This window comes from Eumetopias jubatus, unplaced genomic scaffold (assembly GCF_037043125.1).
Source record: "Eumetopias jubatus isolate StellerSeaLion01/CBP00866 unplaced genomic scaffold, mEumJub1_p1.0 scaffold_12, whole genome shotgun sequence".
Taxonomy (NCBI): Eukaryota; Metazoa; Chordata; class Mammalia; order Carnivora; family Otariidae; genus Eumetopias; species Eumetopias jubatus.
The window spans coordinates 68801351-68821046 of record NW_028274818.1 but is presented as its reverse complement, the minus strand read 5'-3'; the positions used below and the strand labels follow the sequence as shown (position 1 = coordinate 68821046).

The 19696-nt window shown below is 45.4% G+C and overlaps 1 protein-coding gene across 10 annotated transcripts in view; it reads left to right on the top strand.

Moving 5' to 3' along the window:
- The window catches only part of DISP1 (dispatched RND transporter family member 1), a 174954-nt gene that overhangs the window by 130849 nt on the left and 24409 nt on the right, over positions 1–19696 (top strand). The gene's annotated exons all lie outside the window — the stretch shown is intronic.

The following is a 19696-nucleotide window of genomic DNA, read 5'->3' as shown; positions in this document are numbered from 1 at the left end:
TGAAGCGCTCAGCTTGATCGGTGCTGACCCTCGTGGTCCACACCTCGGCCCACTTGGAACATTTCTTTCTGGGGTGATGGAGAACGTCCCCTCCGGCTGCCTCCTCCTCGTTCCTGCTCTCTTCACCTGCCCCGGTCGCTGCTCTGAGCTCTGTTACCGCGCGCTGGTTGTGCCTGCTCTGAGATCTCGTGCGACCATTTGTACGTCCTACGGCACGTACTCTCCGGTGTCCCGCAGTTTCGACTCAGCATACTGTTGGAAGACTCATCTAACTGCCGTGTGTCCTAGTTTTCCACTCTGTGCCTGGGACAGATTCACTGTCACCTGCAGAGTCAGTCAGACCTCCAGTTGTGAAGTACGTCATGGGGACGTCACGTACATAGGCTGTGCTGACTGTAGCTAAGAACACTGGGCTGTGCATTTGGAAGTTGCTAATAGAGGAGATCTTAAAAGTTCTCATGGCAAGAAAAAGCTTTTGTAACTGTGGGTGGTGACAGATTTATTTTGATAATTTCACAATATATATAAATATCAAATTATGTTGAAACTCATATAATGCTGTATGTCAGTTACAGCTCAGTAAAAAAAAGGAGTCAGATCCAGAAGGGGGTTAAGTGATGGATCCTTTTCACCTTTATCAGGTTTGGGTTGCTGTTGACATTATCTGGTTTCACTGTTTTAAAAAGAGGGCAGAGAGAGAGATGGGGAAAGACAGTGGGGCTCGGGGACTGGGGGACATTCCTCTGCAGCTTCTAAATATGTTTTCCACGTCAGGGGCGAGAGTCTTTTAGTCACAGAGCTATGGGAAGGACTGGCCAAGGCCATTTTCAGAAGGCTTATCCTGATAGCATTGTGCTGCGTGACCACTTTGGATTAAACCAAGGAAGTAGTTGACTTTGAAATTATGTGGTCATGGATATTGATGCTTTAGAATCATCAGTTATATGGTTGCAGGGTGTGAGGGGAGACAGATAGTTCTACATTTTGAGGCTGATCCCTCCTTTAAAAAACTTGAGAAAATATTAAAGCTATGGGCAGGGAACCAATTCTTTTAATACAGCAGGCCTGTCAGTATTTTCAGGACTTTAGCTTAGTGTTTCTGAAAAATCTATTCTTAAAGGGATGAGAGTGCTATGTACGTACAACTTTGAATAGGATGGCGTTGGGGTGGCTCAGTCGGTTAAGTAGCCGACTCTTGGTTTCAGCTCAGATCATGATGTCGTGAGAGGTCGTGACACTGAGTCCCGTGTCAGGCTCCGTGCTGCGTGTGGAGCCTGTTTAAGATGCTCTCCTTCTCCCTCTGCCCTTCCCCCAGCTCACTCACACTCTCTCTCTCTCTCTCTCTCTCGCAAATAAACAAGTAAATAAATGAAATCTTTAATAAAAAATAAAATAAATAGAATGGCATTAAAAAAACACAGATAAAAATGCTATATTTGTCCATCAAGAAAAGTTGTAGAAAAAAGTGGAATAGAAGTTTTTCATAAGAATTTTTCTCAAGAATTTGAGCCTTTTGATCAACTGTATAACATAGAACCTTTTACAGTTGCTTGTAAAGGCACGTCTGTTCGCAGTTGGGTCTGCCACATACTTCACTGTAAAATGTGTCCTGCCAAAGCCACTTCCTTATTTTATACATTTACTTATTTATATGATCAACAGTACTTACTGTTGTGATGCGGGGCATCACAGATGTAATTCTAGTAGGAAGGGAGACAGAAGAGCCAGCCGCAGCTGCGAAATCATGAAATGTGTTGCTGAGAAGGAGCTTGTGGGCTGTGGGCGCGTAGAAGTCACCAGTGGGGACGGGAAGGCTTTGCGCAAAGACGTGTCTCTGCACTCGCGCCACAGATGGGCCCACCTGACTGGTGTTTGGGTTTGTTTTTTAGTTTTGTTTATAAAACACTTAAGCCATAGAGAATGTTTTAAAGGGTCAGTCAAGTGGAAACTGTGATTTTATCCTGGCCCATTTACGCTGCTGTCTTTCCTCACCTTCCATAAAGTGATAGGTTCTGTTTTACCCCTTCTTGGCCCTTTAGGCTCCAGCACCTCTCTCGAAAAGATTCGTTAGATCAGTCACCTGTGTGTGCTTTTTTGCTTTGTAACATTATCTGTTAATCTTTTGGTGGATAAAATTGAGATCAGTGCAAGAATCATAGTAATGCCCTGTTTTAATTCCGTTTATCACCGAATATGAGGTACTTTATGTAAATCTCATTTTAAAGCTTGCAGTTGTTCATTTCTAGATTTCCGTCTTCATACCGGCAGTCTGGCCATTAATTACGGGGTCTAATTGAGAACACTGAGGAATTCAAAAAGGCAAGAAGTCATGTCTCCCTTCTAAGAGACAAGGCTACACCCCACTGGCCATCTGAATCATCTGGGCAGTTAAACATTAAATCAGTATGATAATAATGATGTTTCCTTTGCAGTAGAAAAAAATAACTCTAGGCAATCAGAGGAGGGAAGGAACCCTGGGGGTTGATGAGGTGAGAGGCCCTCTGACCAAGGAGGGCTTGCGGGGAGGGGTGGGTAGGGGTAAGGGAGCAGGGGCGGAGAGTGGAAGGAGGGCGGAGGGAGGGGGACAGAGCATGGAAGGGGTAGGGGAGCCCTGGCGGTGGCATGGAAGGGGGAAGGGTGGGGGTGGAGCATGGAAGGGGAGGGGGCGGGGAGAGGGTGGAGCATGGGAGGGGAGGGGGGCGGAGCGTGGGTGGCTGGGAAAGGGTGAAGGAAGTGCATGCAGACTGACGGCATGTGTAAGGATGAGTAGAGTGAACAGGAGTTCACTCCACAGGCGGGAGTGGAGTGTGTGTGTGAGTGCGCATGTGTGTGAGTGCGTGCGCGTGTGTGAGCGCGCGCAGGTGTGGCGGCATGAGAGCGGCCCTGCTGGAGCATCCTGGATCTAGATCTGGAAAGTGCCCCCTGGAGCCTCTCAACACTTCTCGAGGCTGGTTTGGGGTGCTCTTACTGCCATCTGAAGATGGAAAGGTAATGGTGTTATGACACAGCTAGAAAGAGTTCTGCATCCAGACATTAGCAGATTCCTAATCCAAGCCCTGCAAAGAGCTGTTCTCCATGGCGGCAGAGGCCTCCATGAATGATGCTTGGCAAGTCCCATACTCACATGGTTGGGAACCTGTGATGGTTCTGGGTGCCTGCCAAACACAGGTTTACTTCCCTGAAGGTGGTTTTACGGACAGATGGTCACTCTGAGTGCCGCCTGTGGCCGGAGGCTTGAGAGCTGTGCATTTGAGCAGGCTTGGCATCAAGGAGCCCGTGAAAGGGGCTGACAGTCAAGCACACCCTCGTCCCTGCCCCGAACATTGTGCCCTATGCCGTTTGTAGCCTGTGTCGCCTTCTCCTGCCGTCCTTCTGACTCTTCCAACGTGTGGCTCACTTGCTCAGAGGTGTTGTTTGCGCTCCCCTAGGACGCTACTTGCTTTCGACTCTTCTTCTTAAAAAAGTAAGAATTGAGAACTCTTGTGTTATGTTACGAGAGAGAATCTACCTCCTGAAATCTGGTTTCTTTGTATACGGTATATCCTAACACCCAGGGGCCAGATGACAGCTCTGAGCATGTTTCCAAACTGTCTTCCTGTGATGCATGTGCTCTGCAGTGATCCACACTTTTCCCCTTTCCTGAGCCCTGGCGATGGAGTTATTTAGCTGGGAAATTTGAAACAGAAATCACGTTGAACACGTCATTAGCATTGTGGCATGAGCCTGGCATTGACGCAGATCCCAGTGTCTGATTTCCCCAGTCACTAGACTCAAACCAAATGGCTTTTCTAAGATGCTGGAACGATGAGTGGACAAATTCAAAGTTAGTTATTCACTTATTCAGCGAGTATTCAATGGGTACTTGCGTACATGGTGTCAGGTGCTGAAAACAGAGGTAAAAACTGCCTGGTCCTTACCTTCAGAGGTGCAGAGGTGATATGGACAGGCGAGAGCTGGGTCTCGGCCTGGGCAGACTCTAGGTAGGTCGTCCGCTGTGTTGTCTGAGGCACAGAAGTTAAACATCGGTGCTCTTCGTCCATGTATTAGTTCAGAAAGACAACCGGATCATAGTTGTATAAGTTCTTCCCTCCTGTTTTCCTCTTTACAACGGAAGATTACTCAAAGCGACATAATCCTAAGCCTTTACTTACTGATACAGACTGTGGGACTGCTGAGCAGGCGTGTTGCAGGAAAGGATGGTCATACTGGGTTCTTTAGACGGGCGCTGTTCACAGGGCCCAGTGAACTGCAGAATTCAGTTCTAAGCCCTACAGGGCACTGTTCCCGTGGTCCGGAGTCCCCTGTGCCAGGGGCTCCCATACTGGCCATTCCCATTATGGCAGTTTCTGGCATTTCCCATTCTCCCAGTTTTCCTGGGCAAGGCTGTCTCTCTTTTCTCTTAGAGCAACTGAGGTCCCTTCCCCGATCTCCATGGCATCAAATGGGGCCCCAGTGATGTAGGGTAGCAACAGTATTTGACGGTGAATAAAACCCTTTTTTGTCCACATGATTCTGGTTAATTGGGGTTTGATTGTTTGTATTTTGTTTACTGTATCACAAAGAAATGTCAAAAGATAAAAATCCTTTTCTTCAAAAATCTAAAGGAGTAAAGCCCCAGACTATAAAAAATTGTAGTGGGGGCGCCTGGGTGGCTCGGTCGTTAGGCGTCTGCCTTCGGCTCAGGTCATGATTCCAGGTCTTGGGATCGAGCCCCGCATCGGGCTCCCTGCTCGGCGGGAAGCCTGCCTCTCCCTCTCCCACTCGCACTGCTTGTGTTCCCTCTCTTGCTGTGTCTCTCTCTGTCAAATAAATAAATAAAGTCTTTTAAAAAAATAAAAAATTGTAGTGGGTCAGTATCCTCTAGAGGCCCCAGCTCCATCCCACAACCTGCCACGTTATTTAGATGAGTCTGAAGGCAAAAGTGCCAGTGAATTTAATTTGTAGCCGGCAGGTATACAGTACAACGTCAGACAGTTTTTCTGGGGGTAGGGAGACAGCCCTCCTTGGAGGCCCCACTGGTGCTACTTTACGGCTCGTGTTTCTCTTTTCCAGCCCTCTCTCCCTTGCTCCCCACGCCAGGTGAGGGGTGTGCACGTGGCTTGGCGCTCACACGCCCATGTGAGTCCTGGCACTGCCGTTCGCGGGCTTTGTGTCTCGGGCAGGAGTTCATCTCTCTCAGCATTCATTTCTGTCTACAAAGATGGGAGGAACTGTGCCTCTTCTGGTTGTGTTCCTTTCTGTTTTTTTCTCTTTCTCCTTGCTTCTGTTCTTCACTCCGTTAGTCTTATTTCAGAAGTCAGGCTGTGGCTGAATCTTGGCGGAAATAGGTACATGATGTGTTGCTTTTCACTCTCATCCCAGCGACCCCCGAAGAGCGCGTGTAGCAGATGGTCGCGGACTGGCCGTCTGGAGGAGGAGGGCTGTTGAGAAGAAGTGGGGCTCTCCTGCCCCAGAGACCCGAGTTGCTGTAGTAATGCTAATATGTCGTCTGATTGCATGGTTAGTTTTAGAAGTCTGGTAAGATTGAATCTTGATTTCATTGAGACCGAGGTTTATTTTTAAATTCCTTAAAGTAGTCAAAATTTACTTTTAAAACAGGGTAATGTTTGTAGAACCTAAAATGTTCCGAGCTTGCTTGCCAAAGTCAGTCCATTTGGCAGTCTGATGGGGTGAGGCTTGTCTTAGAGACTAGCGTGCGTAGGGAGCAGATTTCAGAGGGTGCTGTGGAATGCACATTTCAGACTTTGGACCTTGTTCGTCCTTTACTTTCATAGTAAATGTCAGCAGACAATGCCCTCTTTATTTCGAAAATTAATTAGTTAATACTACATTTCGGGGTGAGGCAACCATGTTTTCTTCACCTCCTTTCCATGTCAGTGAGCATTGTTTAGCAGATACTAGAGACTGAAGAGAAAAAAAAGAAATGGTTCAAATTTTTTCCTTTTCTTTTGGCTAAAAAAAAGTTTAAAGAAAGGTAAAATGTTTGACCAACAGTAAACCCTAATGAAAGGATCAGGTACATCTCTTCACCCCAATCGCTTGCTGAGGGCACCCTATTTCCAAACAAGTGCTTGGCTAGCTGTCACTTAAAAGAATTTATGTAACTTATTGTTTATTAGGAGAATTTTGATTGCTGTACTATTTTGTATTCTTTTCAGCAAATTGACTCCATAAAAACGCATCTCTTTTTTTTTTTTTAAGCACAAATCAGATATCTAACCAGTTGGTTGATATTTGGGGTATGAACTACACCTTGGGTGTACTTAGTAAATATTTGCCCTGGAACTCAGTAAATATTTGTTGAGTGATCATAAAAACAGTAAATCTTGGAATATCTTATGTAATGAAAAACTCATCTAGAGCTTAAACTTTTTAAGGAAACCTCATGAAGTTAGACCAGTCACTGGCATCAGGCACCACGATGGTCTCAGACGGTAGAGATGGTGAGAACAAACGCAGGTGCTGTCTGAGCACAGAGATATTCTAGAGTGTCATGTGAGTCCCAGAGAGGGATTCGGGGGCGCCTTGCCTAAACGCACACAGCTTGCAGCCTGCCCTGCAGGAGCAGGAGGTCTGGAGGGGCTGGGAGTGGGGGTGTGGCAGGGGGGTGGCATGTGGTCTCCTTTGTCTGGAAAAAGACCCAGAGAAGGGGTGACGGCACATTGTGCCAGGTGTGTTCCTCTCATGGGATCCCGGAAGCACAGCGTGCTGCAGTGGTCCAAGGAGACTGTCCCCCCGTGCCCGAGCAGCACGTGCCCAATGTTGTGTGAGCATCATAAAGAACTTACTAAGGACTCACACACAGCAGCTATATACTTCTCATACCTTTGATTCACTGACCTTTCCCTGGGCCTGCTGAACCAGGTTTTGGTACTCCTGTGTGTCTCTAGGGCCTAGCACGGTGCCTGGCATTTAGTAAACACTCAAATTAATTGTTTAACAGGCTAATAAATAATTGAGCATCCATCAAGTCCTTGTGCAGAGCTTAGTTGTATGATGTGATAATTTGATAATGAAAATCAGGAACCATTGGTCTAACGTAGTAAGATATTTTCCCAAATAGTGGGGGAAAATTCCACAGGTTTTGTTTCCCTAAAAACACTTATTACTGTTGTTTGAGTCTATTTGGGGGGATGCCTCCTTCTGTTCTTTAAATCTCCCTGCAAATGCATTGGTTTCTGACTTTAAAAAAAAATGGGGGCACCTGGGTGGCTCAGTCGGTTAAGTGTCTGACTCTTGGTTTTGGCTCAGGTCATGGTCTCAGGATCCTGAGATCAAGCCCTTCATCGGGCTCCATGCTCAGCGCACAGGCGGCTTGAGATTCTCTCTCTCCCTTTTCCTCCTCCCCGCCACGCCCGCGTGTGCTCGCTCTCTCTCTTCCTCTCTCTCTCAAATGAATAAATCTTTTTAAAAAAATCGCAGACTCATTTGTGAAGAGCAGAGGGAGGACATGTAGAGACCCAGGCCTCACACAGCTCCCAAGCTGCCTTCGTACCTGATTCTGGAGCCCCTTTGAGAAAGTCACGCGGGGCCAGGAGCCTTTGCTCCAGGAGGTTGGCCAGGAATAACCTTTCTGTTTGCTTGGCTCCAGCCACCTCCAGGATATTTGCAGGTCTCATAAGAGTGACTTTATAAAGCTGGTGGATGAACCATAAATTCCTGAATAAGAGTTTGGGCTTTTCTTTGTTCATATGTATTTTATGGATTTAGAAAGCAGACTCAAATAAGAAGGTGCAGGACCAGATGTGATACCTTGTTCTATGTGGATTTGTGAGTTAGGTGGTTTGAACAATCCAGGGCTCTGATCGTTACCAAGTAGCCTGAGATGCAAGCATGATGCTTTCTCCAGGAATCTGAGCAATTTACTGCTTCTAAGCACTATTCTGTGTGTCTAGTAAGAAGTAAGGATGGACAGTTAGCATATTCATTCCTTCAGACTGTATTTGTGTGTCTGTGGTCACCTGGGCCTGCTCACCTCCCCTTCCTGAGACACTGCTTTCATTATGCCTCTTGGCTGTGGCTCAGGGATCCTGCATGGTTTCCCCCAACTCCTTGACCTGGCATTGGAGTCAGGGAGGGAGTGTGTTTGCTGGAGGAAGGAAGGGTGGTAGTGCAGGGAAAAGTCTGTAACCCTGGACAGGAACAGGGTGACAGATCTCAGGGAGTGAGATGACTGTAACAGATTTTCTTCCTGCCATTCAGCAGTTTAAATAGAAGTCTGATTAATGATGGCCTGGGTCTTTGTTTCCACTTACAGATAATTGAGACTTAGAATTTTTGGGGTCCCAGCCAACACTAAATATTCTGGGTCTTTATTCTTTAGGTGTTAGCCTAGGAGTTTTTAGTTGTCAGCCATTGGCCACCATATTGACCACCAGAAAATAAAACTACTTCATTGTAAAGCAATCCCTAGCAGACATACATTTAAATGTATTATCCGATTGTTAAAATGTCCCCCTCGCACGCAGAGTTAAACCCCACCTTGAGCTCCACATTGTACTGATTTTTTTTTTTCTTATTTTACTTTCTTACCCTCCTCTTCTTGTCCCAAAGCGCATTCTACTTGAGCAGCATTTGTGTCTGGTGAGTATTTTGGCTTGAGGATTTTAGACTTCATTCCAGCATTCCATGCTCTTAAGTTAGTTAAGTTTAACTAAGATTTTGCTGGCTTTCTGTGAGCTTTTCTTGGATCTCTTATTAGTGATTATCATTCACATCTTACTAAGAAAAGTATATGCTGTCCTCTTACTTAGCATGTTTGGTGCGGGGCCCCCAGCAGTAGTCTTGCGTGGGAAGGCTCACGTTTAAGGGCAAGTGCTTTATAATTTAGTGTAACTTTAACTGTAATGCACGGGGCTGTTTGCTTTATAACCTCCAGCTAACCCGTGCAGATGTAACTTCACGGGCTGAGGAAGAATGTTTTCTCTTTACCAAAGCTACTTCTCAGCCATTTAAAACTATTTTTAATGAACCGATTGTGCTTTTCAGTGTTGGAATGTCTTTTAATAGTTTCTTTATTAACACATAAGGCACTCTTGGGTTCCTCTTTTGGGGTGTGCCCTGCATGGGACCAGAACCACCTGGTATTTTGACTTTTAGTGACTGCCCATCCTCTTTCCAACCCTTGTAAGTGGCAGAGACAAAATGTGTTTGAAAATGAAGTTCCCACGACCTGCTTCCCTCACCTTTCAGTGAGCAGCCGAAGAGCTGCCTTTTAGCTAGTGGTCTCTAAAGAGGAGATAATTAATTAATAATAGAAGAGGAAGAGACATCCTTCCCCATCGTCCCCAGTTTTGTATAACACAATTCCTTTCTTGCTTACTGAAATCACTGGGGAAAAAACAGCATCATTTCTTGCTTGCTTCTTAGGACCAGGCTCTACTAATAAGGCATTTCTTTTTAACTTAAACTGGAACTCAAGCTGTTTCATGGAAGTGGGATTTGTTCAGCTTATGGGGCTTTGAGTCTCAGTGGGACAGACAGGGAATCATGTATGTCATGCACAAACATACTTCCCTTTTGGAACATCACATAGAAATGCCTCTGTGGGTCCCCAGGCTCGGTTACTAGTCGGGGCCACTGTTCTCGCTCTTCCCTCCGCGTCCCCACTGGACAGACGTCCTTGAATGTCAGCTTGTTCCTCTTCTGCCAGTTTCGATTAAGTTGGCGCAGGGATCCTTAAATACGTTCAAAATGCATGTTCCTGTCATTGTGTCTGCTGAATCTTTTATTACATCTCTGCAAAATTCTTAATGTCTCCGGGGGAAAACTGCAAATCACAGCTCAACAGGAGCTGGGATTTTCTCAGCTGATCAGTAGCCACTGGATGCTCACCTGGGTAGAAGTGAAAGACAGCAAAGGACAGCAGCAGGATTGCCCATAACCAGACATCTTAGCAGTTTGGTCATTTCGGAAAACATGCTTTATTTTCTCCCATAGACTTTCCTGTCAGTCATAAAGAGAATATAAAACTTGTATGTTAAAAGTGTAGGCATTCATTACTGAAGGTAGAAATGGTCATAATCAGGAGTCTAAATGTATCTTAGATGTAAATTCAACATGGTTTGAAATAGGATTTTAGTATCACGTAATTTACAAGTTAAATATCTTATTTTTCACTAATTAAAATAACCAACCTAAGACATTCTGCTTAAAAATCATGACTTAAAAGAAGAGCAGTTTTCTATCATTGTGAATCAAGTCTGTAAAACATAGAGCACACTCAACGTGCATTTCATGTGTGCACCAAGGTGTGAAGATGGGAAGAGATGAGACGGTCATCAGGAGCCGTGTCTCCGCTTCTCTCGTCTGCAGATGCAGGCTGCGTGGAAATACGATCATCTGCAGATGCAGGCTCTGTGTGGAAATATGGTCAGCTACCAATGGCTTCTGTGTTAATGGCGTCCTTGAATATGTGCAGTCATGTACACAGTTGAGAAAATTTAGTTTTCCATCAGCATTGCAATTTAGATTATGTAACATTTAAATTATTTTTATTCTGCTATCATATGACTATCTCCTTTACGTAATGTCGTAACAAAATTACCTTTCTAAGAATTTTAATAGAAAGCTTTATCACTACCACAAATATTCTAAAGTATTCCAAAATAATGAATAATAAGCTTGAGTAAATGCATGAATGAGTAAAATTCTTTTGGAATTATGAGATGGGACTTGGTTGTGTCTTTAGCCAAGAAACTGGATTTCAGTGGCATAGAGTCTCAAATTTTATAACAATATTAGTGGTTTTATCGAACCCTTCCTATATACCAGACCTTGTGCTCTATTTTACACACGCTGTCTGACTTAATCCTAAATAACCCGGAATTCAGAGCTGTTGCTCATCTCCATTGCTAGATGAAGCGATGAAGTGCCCTTTCAGAGACTAGGGGCTTACAAAGACTGGGGCTTGGGGTGAGTCCTCGTCTCCAGCTGCGAAGCTTTTCCTTGCCCGCATCAGAGAACGAGGTGTCTTAGTGTCAGCAGAGGTTCAGGTGTCAGTTACTGCTGTGTCGTAAGCACGGCGCGAGCTTGCCCTTGAGGTCACAGATCACACACAGACGATGGGCCTCGGGCTGCAGGAGGATTTCCAGGCCAGGAGGCAGAGGTGGCTCCTCACACGCCTCTCGCGCAGACCGGAGGGAGAGTCCGCCCGATTTCCCCGCTGTCTGTGTCATGTCCACACTGCGCTCCAACAGTGTTGTTGAAAATGCCAGTGGTAATGAGTAGATCTCACAGGTTTTAAGGGCAATACACCCTTTTTGGAAGAGCTGTCCAGACGGGACCCTCTGCCTTACATGTCAGGCTGCCCCCGACCCCTCAAGGGTTCTGGCGCTCCTGCTCTGCCTGCTGCGAGAAGCACGTCCTCATTGCAAACCCCTGAGCACACTTCCTTGTGCACCTCTCTGTCCAGTTTCACCCAGCGGGACTTAGGCTCAGCCGCTGGACGCGGACAGCTCACCTGCTTCTTGAGAGAACAGCCGAGGCATTTGCCGCCAGCCACAGGGAGTCCTGGGTCTGAACCCTGCCCTCACATCCACCGACTGTGCAAATTTGGGGGGTTCTTTATCCTTTCTGTGTCTCAGTTCCTCATCTGTAAAATCTCCACCTACCTTTCAGGATTGTTTTCAGAATTAAATGTTTACTATGCCAAGTGCTTAGGACATCGTGTTTGGCACGTAGTGAAGTTCTGTACTTGTTGAGTCTTGCCATCTCTAATACATAATTATACTTCATGCCTGGACTCTGCATGACCTGCAGGCTGACTCCACCCTCCCCCTCTCCTGGTGGTAATCAGACCCGTGACCTCTTCCGACAAACCCGTCTCCTTTCTCCTCCTGAGTTCTGTGGCTCACAGTCCCCGCTTACGACCCCTTTGTACACAGCTTCCTCTCCGTAGCCACAGCCCTGTGCTTCCTCTCTCCCCAGTGTTGGAGTCTCGTTGCCCTCGCACTGCTCACCGAGCCCCTCTTCCGTCTCTCTACCTTGTCCCTGTGTTTTTCCTTCCTCCTCTTGCCTGTTAAAGATTTCAGATCCTGGGGGCACCTGGGGGGCTCAGTCAGTGAAGCGTCTGCCTTCAGCTCAGGTCCTGATCCCGGGGTCCTGGGAGTTGGGCTCCCTGCTCAGCGGGGGGTCTGCTTCTCCCTCTGCCCCACCGCCCCGCTTGTGCTCTCTCTGTCTCAAATAAATAAATAAGATCTTTAAAAACAAAATTCAGATCCCCGTTTCCTGCCCATATCTCTCATGTGACATGTGTATTCACAGTAGCGTGTAGGACAACTTCCTTTGAATATTTGCCAGAGTATCAGGGGAGCACTTTGAAACCCTTAGACGGACGCCCATGTACCTTTGTTAATTAGACATAAGTGTAGCTTATTGTAACTAGATATTGTCAACTCGGGCGAGATCGTGAAGAAACTAAAACGTAAGGGAACAGAACGATATGGATTTTTTTAAATAGCTTATTCAAAAAGTAGCATAATGACAGAAAACTGAACCAAGAGTAGCCTTGATCAATGAAGTTGTGTTGCTCATCAGAGGCAAAGGACCAGTGAAGACTCATCTATGAACCACCCATTTAAATGTTACTAGGGCTTCATTTTTACATATTTTCCTAAGTTTGAGCTAACTTGAATTTTATTCTGTTTGTCCTTAAACTTTTCTCTTTGGCTGACTTTAAAAAAAGGCGGTCCTTTAGGCGAAACTCACATAGGGTGACAGAAGCCTGAATGCTGTTTACCTGTAGGGGCAGGATATGGTGATTGATTGGAGGGGGTACTGGTGAGCCTCCTGGGCTGCTGGGGAGGCCCTGTATCCTGACCTGAGTGGTAGGTACATGGACGTGCACGTGTATGATAATCCATCAGGCGACACACTTATACTTTGTGCCTCTCCCCGATGAGCTGGGTGAAATAGGAATGATGTAAGGGGTTTGAAAAACTAAAATTTCCTTTCCTCATTTTGGAACACAGGGACAGTATTCCATTTGTTCTTATGTTCCTGGTTATGCAGTGGGAGAGGGTGGGAGGCAGGAGGAAGGCGTGGGGTGCCTGCCCCCAGGACTGTCCTCCTCCCAGCTCCCCACCTTGCTGTGTGTGTAGATGAATGTTTTCCCGGATGTGAAGAGAGCATACCACATGTCAACAGCTGTGTTTTTATTCAGAAGCTGAAGCGTAGAGTCTTTTGTGACACGATCACATTCTTGCCTGGTTTGCTTTCCCACTGGGCGTCTCTGTCAGCCGCGCATCTTCCCGTTGTGGTGCTTGAGAGTAGAAACTGTCTTCTACCTTTTCCTACTCAACAAGGAGGTAGTGAATTGGGGTTTCTAGGGTGGAGAAGAGATGACAAAAGGAATGATTTAATAATACGGAGAAAATAGCCATCCGTGGGGAGACAGTAACACATCTTTTCCACCCCTCTGCCAAAGGTCTTACGATAGAAGTGAGCCAAGGTTATAAAAAGATTTCAGTTTTCCATATGGAAGAGCCAGATTTAGGGCCAGCAAGGAGGAACAGAGAGGGTGTTTCTGTTATTTCTGACATGAGAGAGTCTCCGTATGTAAGTAAGTCTTTTCTTCCAAAACACCTTATCCTATGACATAAGTCAGGTTCAGGGAAACTTACTGTGCTCAGTTGACTTAGAATGGAATTACTTTGGGAGAAGTATCTCTGTTTGGGGAAAGCATACGCGAGTGTGGCTGTAGTTCTGCCTTTGGGGCTCATGCCATTGTCCTGTTAGGAGGTTGTTCTGAATGAGCTAAAGGCTTTGGCATCTCCTTCAGGAACTTAGTTCTGGGCTGTAATCTAGGATGTGCACATCAGTGGAGAACTGAGGTCCTCTAGTTAATCCCTGCTGTTCTCTCACGCACCAGAGCTGCCGTCAAGTCACAGATGGCGGCAGTAGCACGGTAGACGCGCTAGTTCTCGAAAGGGAGTAGGGTTTCCTAAGCGCACTCTGTCCCAGCTCTTGCCTGTCCTGAAGCCAAAATAATGAAAACCATGGGATTCTGTGAAACGCAATGAACGCGTGGCTCTACCAGGACAGATGAGACAAACCTCAGTATACATAAAACCTCACTAAAGGAAAACCTCTTGACTCCGTGGGCTCCTCACTTCTGCCCAGCTCCCATTCTCAAATATGCCAAACATTTGCTTCTTCTGACAAAAGCCTGGAGGAAGTGGGAGGCGGTTTCACAGCCCAGCATCCCAGATCTGGCTAAGGGTGGGCGCCAACTCGCTGCGAGATTCTTCACCACCAGTGTAGCCTACGAAGGCCATCGGTCGGGAGCCACGGCTGTCCCCACTGACAATGAACCCCCAAGAACAACTGCACAGATGGTGCCCAGTGGGTCTGGGGGTGTCAGTGGGTGCTCTGTGATCAGCTCACTGTCATCACACATGTTTTATGAAAATGAACGTTTAGACCCTCATTTCCCCCGAAAGCAGGGCTTTGCAGAAGATGACAGCCAAAGCATCACAGAGTGAAAGGGCTGGCCTCGGTTATTCAGGGGGAATTGGGAAGAAAACTGACATCTGGGTAAAAGGTCACTCTTCAGTGGTAAAAGTAGTTCCTGAAATTACAAAGGAAAATTGCAACTATGGAAATTTTAAGATGCATGTCCAAAAATCATGTTAAAAACAGACCAGATCACAAGTAGGAAGAAGTTTCCACAACTGTGATGTTTCATAGCCATCAACATGTTCTCTCTCATTCGTGAGTAGGAGAGATGCATGTGCACACACATGAACACACATGCACATGGACACGCAAAAGAGTGGAGTTTATGATTACAACTCTGTGTGTATATTAAATAAATGGTGATAAATGCAGTGGCACGCTATATGGCTATGAAATGTCATGTTTTCAGAAGATTTTAATTACTTGGGAAAAGCTCATAATCCAAGGTGATGACACTTAACACATCCAGGGTGCGTGTTCAACGTGTAGATTTAGGCACAAAGGTTAATATATTGAAGGGAAATAGATCAAAAAGAATATAGAGGTTAGATCTTTGTAGTGAGAGTGTGGATAATGGCTTTTCCTGCATGATTTCCTGCATTTTCCGGCTTTAAAAAAAATGAATGTGTTAGTTTTATAATAGGAAAACAAAACCAACATTAAAACAGAAAATATAGTAAGTCAGAGGGGGAGACGAACCAGGAGAGATGATGGACTCAGAAAAACAAACTGAGGTTTCTGGAGGGGAGGAGGGTGGGGGGATGGGTTAGCCTGGTGATGGGTATTGAGGAGGGCACATTCTGCATGGAGCACTGGGTGTTATGAACAAACAATGAATCATGGAACAGTACACCAAAACAAATTATGTAATATATGGTGATTAACATAACAATAAAAAAATTAAAAAAAAAGGAAAAAAAACAGAAAATATATCTCCCCTCAAAGCTTTGCTCCTCCTTTGAAAGTTAAAGTTCTGGGGCACCTGGGTGGTTCAGTCGGTTAAGTGGCTGCCTTCAGCTCAGGTCATGATCTTGGGGTCCTGGGATCGAGTCCCGCATCGGGCTCCCTGCTCAGTGGGGAGTCTGCTTCTCCCTCTCCCTCTGCTCCTCCCCCTGCTTGTGCTCTCTCTGTCTCTCTCTCAAATAAATAAAATAAAATCTTAAAAAAAATAAAGTTCCTATTTTTTTAAGATTTTATTTAGTTATTTATTTGAGAGAGAGAGAGGAGAGACAGTGAGAGAGTACAAGTGGGGAGGAGAGGGAGAAGCAGGCTCCCCGCAGAGCAAGGAGCCTGATGTGGGGCTCGATCCCAGGACCCCAAGATCATGACCTGAGCTGAAGGCAGACAATTAACCGACTGAGCCACCCAAGGTGTCCCAAAGGTAAATTTTTTAAATAAAAAATGAAGATTTTATGCTGCCTTTCTGTAATAGTAGGTGCGAGACTCAGGTGAGAGGTTCTGGAAAGCCTGAGCACTCTTGCAGGTCTGCCGCGTTGGGGACACCACTGCCCTCAAGCGTCTGGGGTCCCTGCAGTCTCCCTGTGACACGCGCCCACTCCGGCGTGCTGCTGACCTCAGGGTTCGCGTCTGCACGCTCATCTGAAGCCAACATGTGGGGAGCCATCCTACGAAGCCCTTTTTTCTTTTTTTTTTTAAAGATTTTATTTATTTGAGAGAGAATGAGAGAGAGAGCACATGAAAGGGGGGAGGGTCAGAGGGAGAAGCAGACTCCCTGCAGAGCCGGGAGCCCGATGCGGGACTCGATCCCGGGACTCCAGGATCATGACCTGAGCCGAAGGCAGTCGCTTAACCAACTGAGCCACCCAGGCGCCCTAGCACTTTTTTCATTAAATCATTTATTTAGCCATTTAAAAATATTATCTCTCTAGCCATTCACATAAAGAGTCAGCGTTATTTTTCAAAACGTTTTAAAACATAAGTTCTTCCCTCCCTTGTGGAGGATCGTTTCCATTGATTATTCACATGAAGTATTTCAGCCTAGAATTTTGACTAGGGGCACCTGGCTTTCCAGCTGGTGCCATGGCTTGGTGTTCAGATACCCAGGTGGTGATCTGAATGATCTAAAGCTCCACAGAATACGGTAGAATTTCAAAGCAGGGAAGGACCTTAGAAATCATTTAATCCAACTCTGTTTGTTGTACATATGAAGAGGGTGAAGCCAGAGAGCTTGGGGCACACGGTTAGCACCCCGTTAGTCACGGCTTCCTGACCTGTCATTGTGGTCTTCTTGTTAACGTCGTCCTCAGAATACGCATCCAAACTCTGTTCCATGGTGTTTGGGTGTCATTGACGTAGAATCTACTCCACTGCGAGCTGAACACGGTGGCCTAGAAGCTTCTGCCTAGCGCCATGGCGCCTCTCACTGCAGCCTGAGAACAGGTGGGTCCCACCATGCCGGGGTCTTCCTCATGTTTCCTCAGAAAATTCCCATTTGTTCTCATGGGATTCTTTTCAGCTTAGCTGATTTTTTATAACCTTGGACTTCCAGCTGAGAAAAAATCTCTTTTCTATCAGTATTGTTTTTACAAAAGCTGACCTTGTTCGAGTTTTGCTTTGATCTTTATTTATTCGATCTTTTGGCAGTGGAGTTATGTAAATTTACTTTCTAAGTTAAAGGTTAAGTATGAACAAATTTAGTTAAGAAAACCCTATTTCTCTATATACTGTTGTTCTTAAACCATAACTAAAGACTTTCTGTGGATGGTGGGGACTAGCCTCTCCTCCTGGCCAGCTCGATGAAGACGTCACAACAGCTGCGGGGGATTGGCTACACTGTTGCAATTCATTTGATACAGTGGATTTTTATTAGTTCTGTAACTCCCCCTCAAAGTTGTTTATTTTTGTTTTTGTTTTTATAGCAGGTGTGACTTTTAACCTTCCACACTCAAACTTGTGTGATACTGAGTAATTTTGTAGGGGCAATGTAATCCAAAATATGTGGGAAATGAATTTTAAGAAAGGTTAATGATGTCTCATAATTTGAACTCAAATAATCGTTTTTCATGGTGAACCGAATATGGACAAGTCAAACTAAAAACTGGAGACCAGGAGAACTTGGAGGGAGAAGGTGACTGACAGGTTAGTGAAGGACGTTCGTGCTTCTGCTGTGCTCTCAGTCTCACCAAGGAGGACCCTGTCCTTGCAGTAAACCTGGTGACTTCGACTTAAAATTCAGATGTCCCTTCACTGAGGTCGTGATTAACACACACACTCTTATTTATATAATTTGTATAGTTTGTAGTGAAAATGCAAAATGGTTTTGCTTTTTTGTAGATAAGATCCATAAAATTTTGAAAGTGAGAAGCGTTTGTGTATCTTTCTTCGTGAGAGTAATGAAATATATTTGTTGAGCCAGGCTTAATGTCAGTCTCAAAAACGTGCTTATAAAACTGTACTGTCAACCTCCAGACCAATTTTTCAGACAACCTCTTCGTCCACATTGTCACTAACTTCACTTCCATGGGCCCTGCTGCTATTTTTAGTTCATTCCATAAAGATGTTCAGTGTAGTTTTAGGCATTTCTGATTGACCTTAAAGTACATCATCGTATATGAATCCTGAACACCAGTGAGTATGGAAGTGTGTTCTGAGGTACATAGGACAGATCAACCTGCTTTATTCAATATTTCACCAGAATGTTTTCTGGTCGTACCATATATATTTCTGAAAATATATCGTCATAATTTTTGTTCCCTTATTCATAAGATTCTCAGAGGTTTTCTGGTTCATTCAAGGAAGATTAAAGTCATTCCGTTTCTTCCTCCCAGCACCGTGTTCCTGGACTGCGCGCTAGCTCCCAGCCTGGGCTCCCTGTGTCTTTAGTGCTTCTCCTTGGGGTTCACCCTGCACACTGGCCCCAGATCATTCACCCTAAAATAGAGTTTTCAGCCCCAGAGCAGCCCCTGCCTCATTAGGCCGCCCCCACACTGTCCCTGTGATGCAGCTCAGTCTGCTTGGGAAGTAAGGTCCTGCACAGTGTGTGAAGTTTGCTCTCCGTCTGCCTCCTGTTCATCTGTCGCCCGGTCCTCCCTCCCATTCTGCTCCTCACCCAGTTCAGCACTACTCTCTGGATTACTCTGTTCTCATCTTATCTCTGTGTTCCCTGTCCACTCCATGTTTGCCCATACTTTTAAGTTCTGCTTCTTTTCTTGTAGTATTCTCTCACTGTTTTTGTTTGGATGTCACATTTTCCTGGCAAGTGCCCAAGGCGGTGGCCCCATGTCGGACCATTGAGTTCCTGCTCTGAGGCTACTGAAGCCGATCCCTGGTGAGGATGCCGGGACCCTGTTTCCATTAAGCCTCCAGGGAATTCATTCCAGTGATGATCAGATTACTTGTCACTTAAACTGTACAGTAAATGTTTGAATTGAGCAGAACTATCAATTTTGTATTAAATGGATTTTAAGTTCTTTGAAAATTATGATCTGTGTATAGTGTTAACTTCATCTAGTTTATAGTTAGGATTCTGTATCAGTGAGAGAAATTTTCAAATAAAATACTTCGCTCACATGTAACTAAATGAATAATTTGTACACAATTCCCCTTTATAAAATTTCTTTCACTTGTGTTTAATTATACAACTAATTCACAAATACATTCTCATGAATTCAAAAATACAAAGTGAAACTCATCCTTGATTCTTTCCTCCCACGGTAAAGAGGGTTATTGATATGCTGAGTTCCCCTCCAAATTTTTTTAATACATGTATGTATTTAGAGGACTGAGCCTGCGTGGCTCAGTCGGTTGAGCATCAGACTCTTGGTTTCAGCTCAGGTTGTGATCTCAGGGTCGTGAGATCGAGTCCTGTGTCAGGCTCCGCACTCAGCACAGAGTCTGCTTGAGATTCTCTCCCTCTGCCCATCCCCCTGCTCTCTCTCTCTCTCTCTCTCTCTCTCGAAAGAAAGAAAGAAAGAAAGAAAGAAAAAATCTTTTTTAAAAAAGACAATTTCCTCATACTCAAGCATTTAATTTAATATATGCTAAATGTCGTCGTTAATATGTATAAAGTGCTTGGTGTTTGTGAGATGCTCTTTAAATGTTAGTCCTCCACTGCCGGCCCTTTCGTCTGCCTGCCTGGTTCATTTTGTACTTCTTGTGGTAGTTGGGGCTGCTCGGTGGTAACAGCTCCAGACGTGAGATGACCCGCATGGAGGGGACGTCCTGTGAGTGTTCAGGAAATGCATCATCCGAGCACACCCAGCTCTGCTGTGTGAACGGT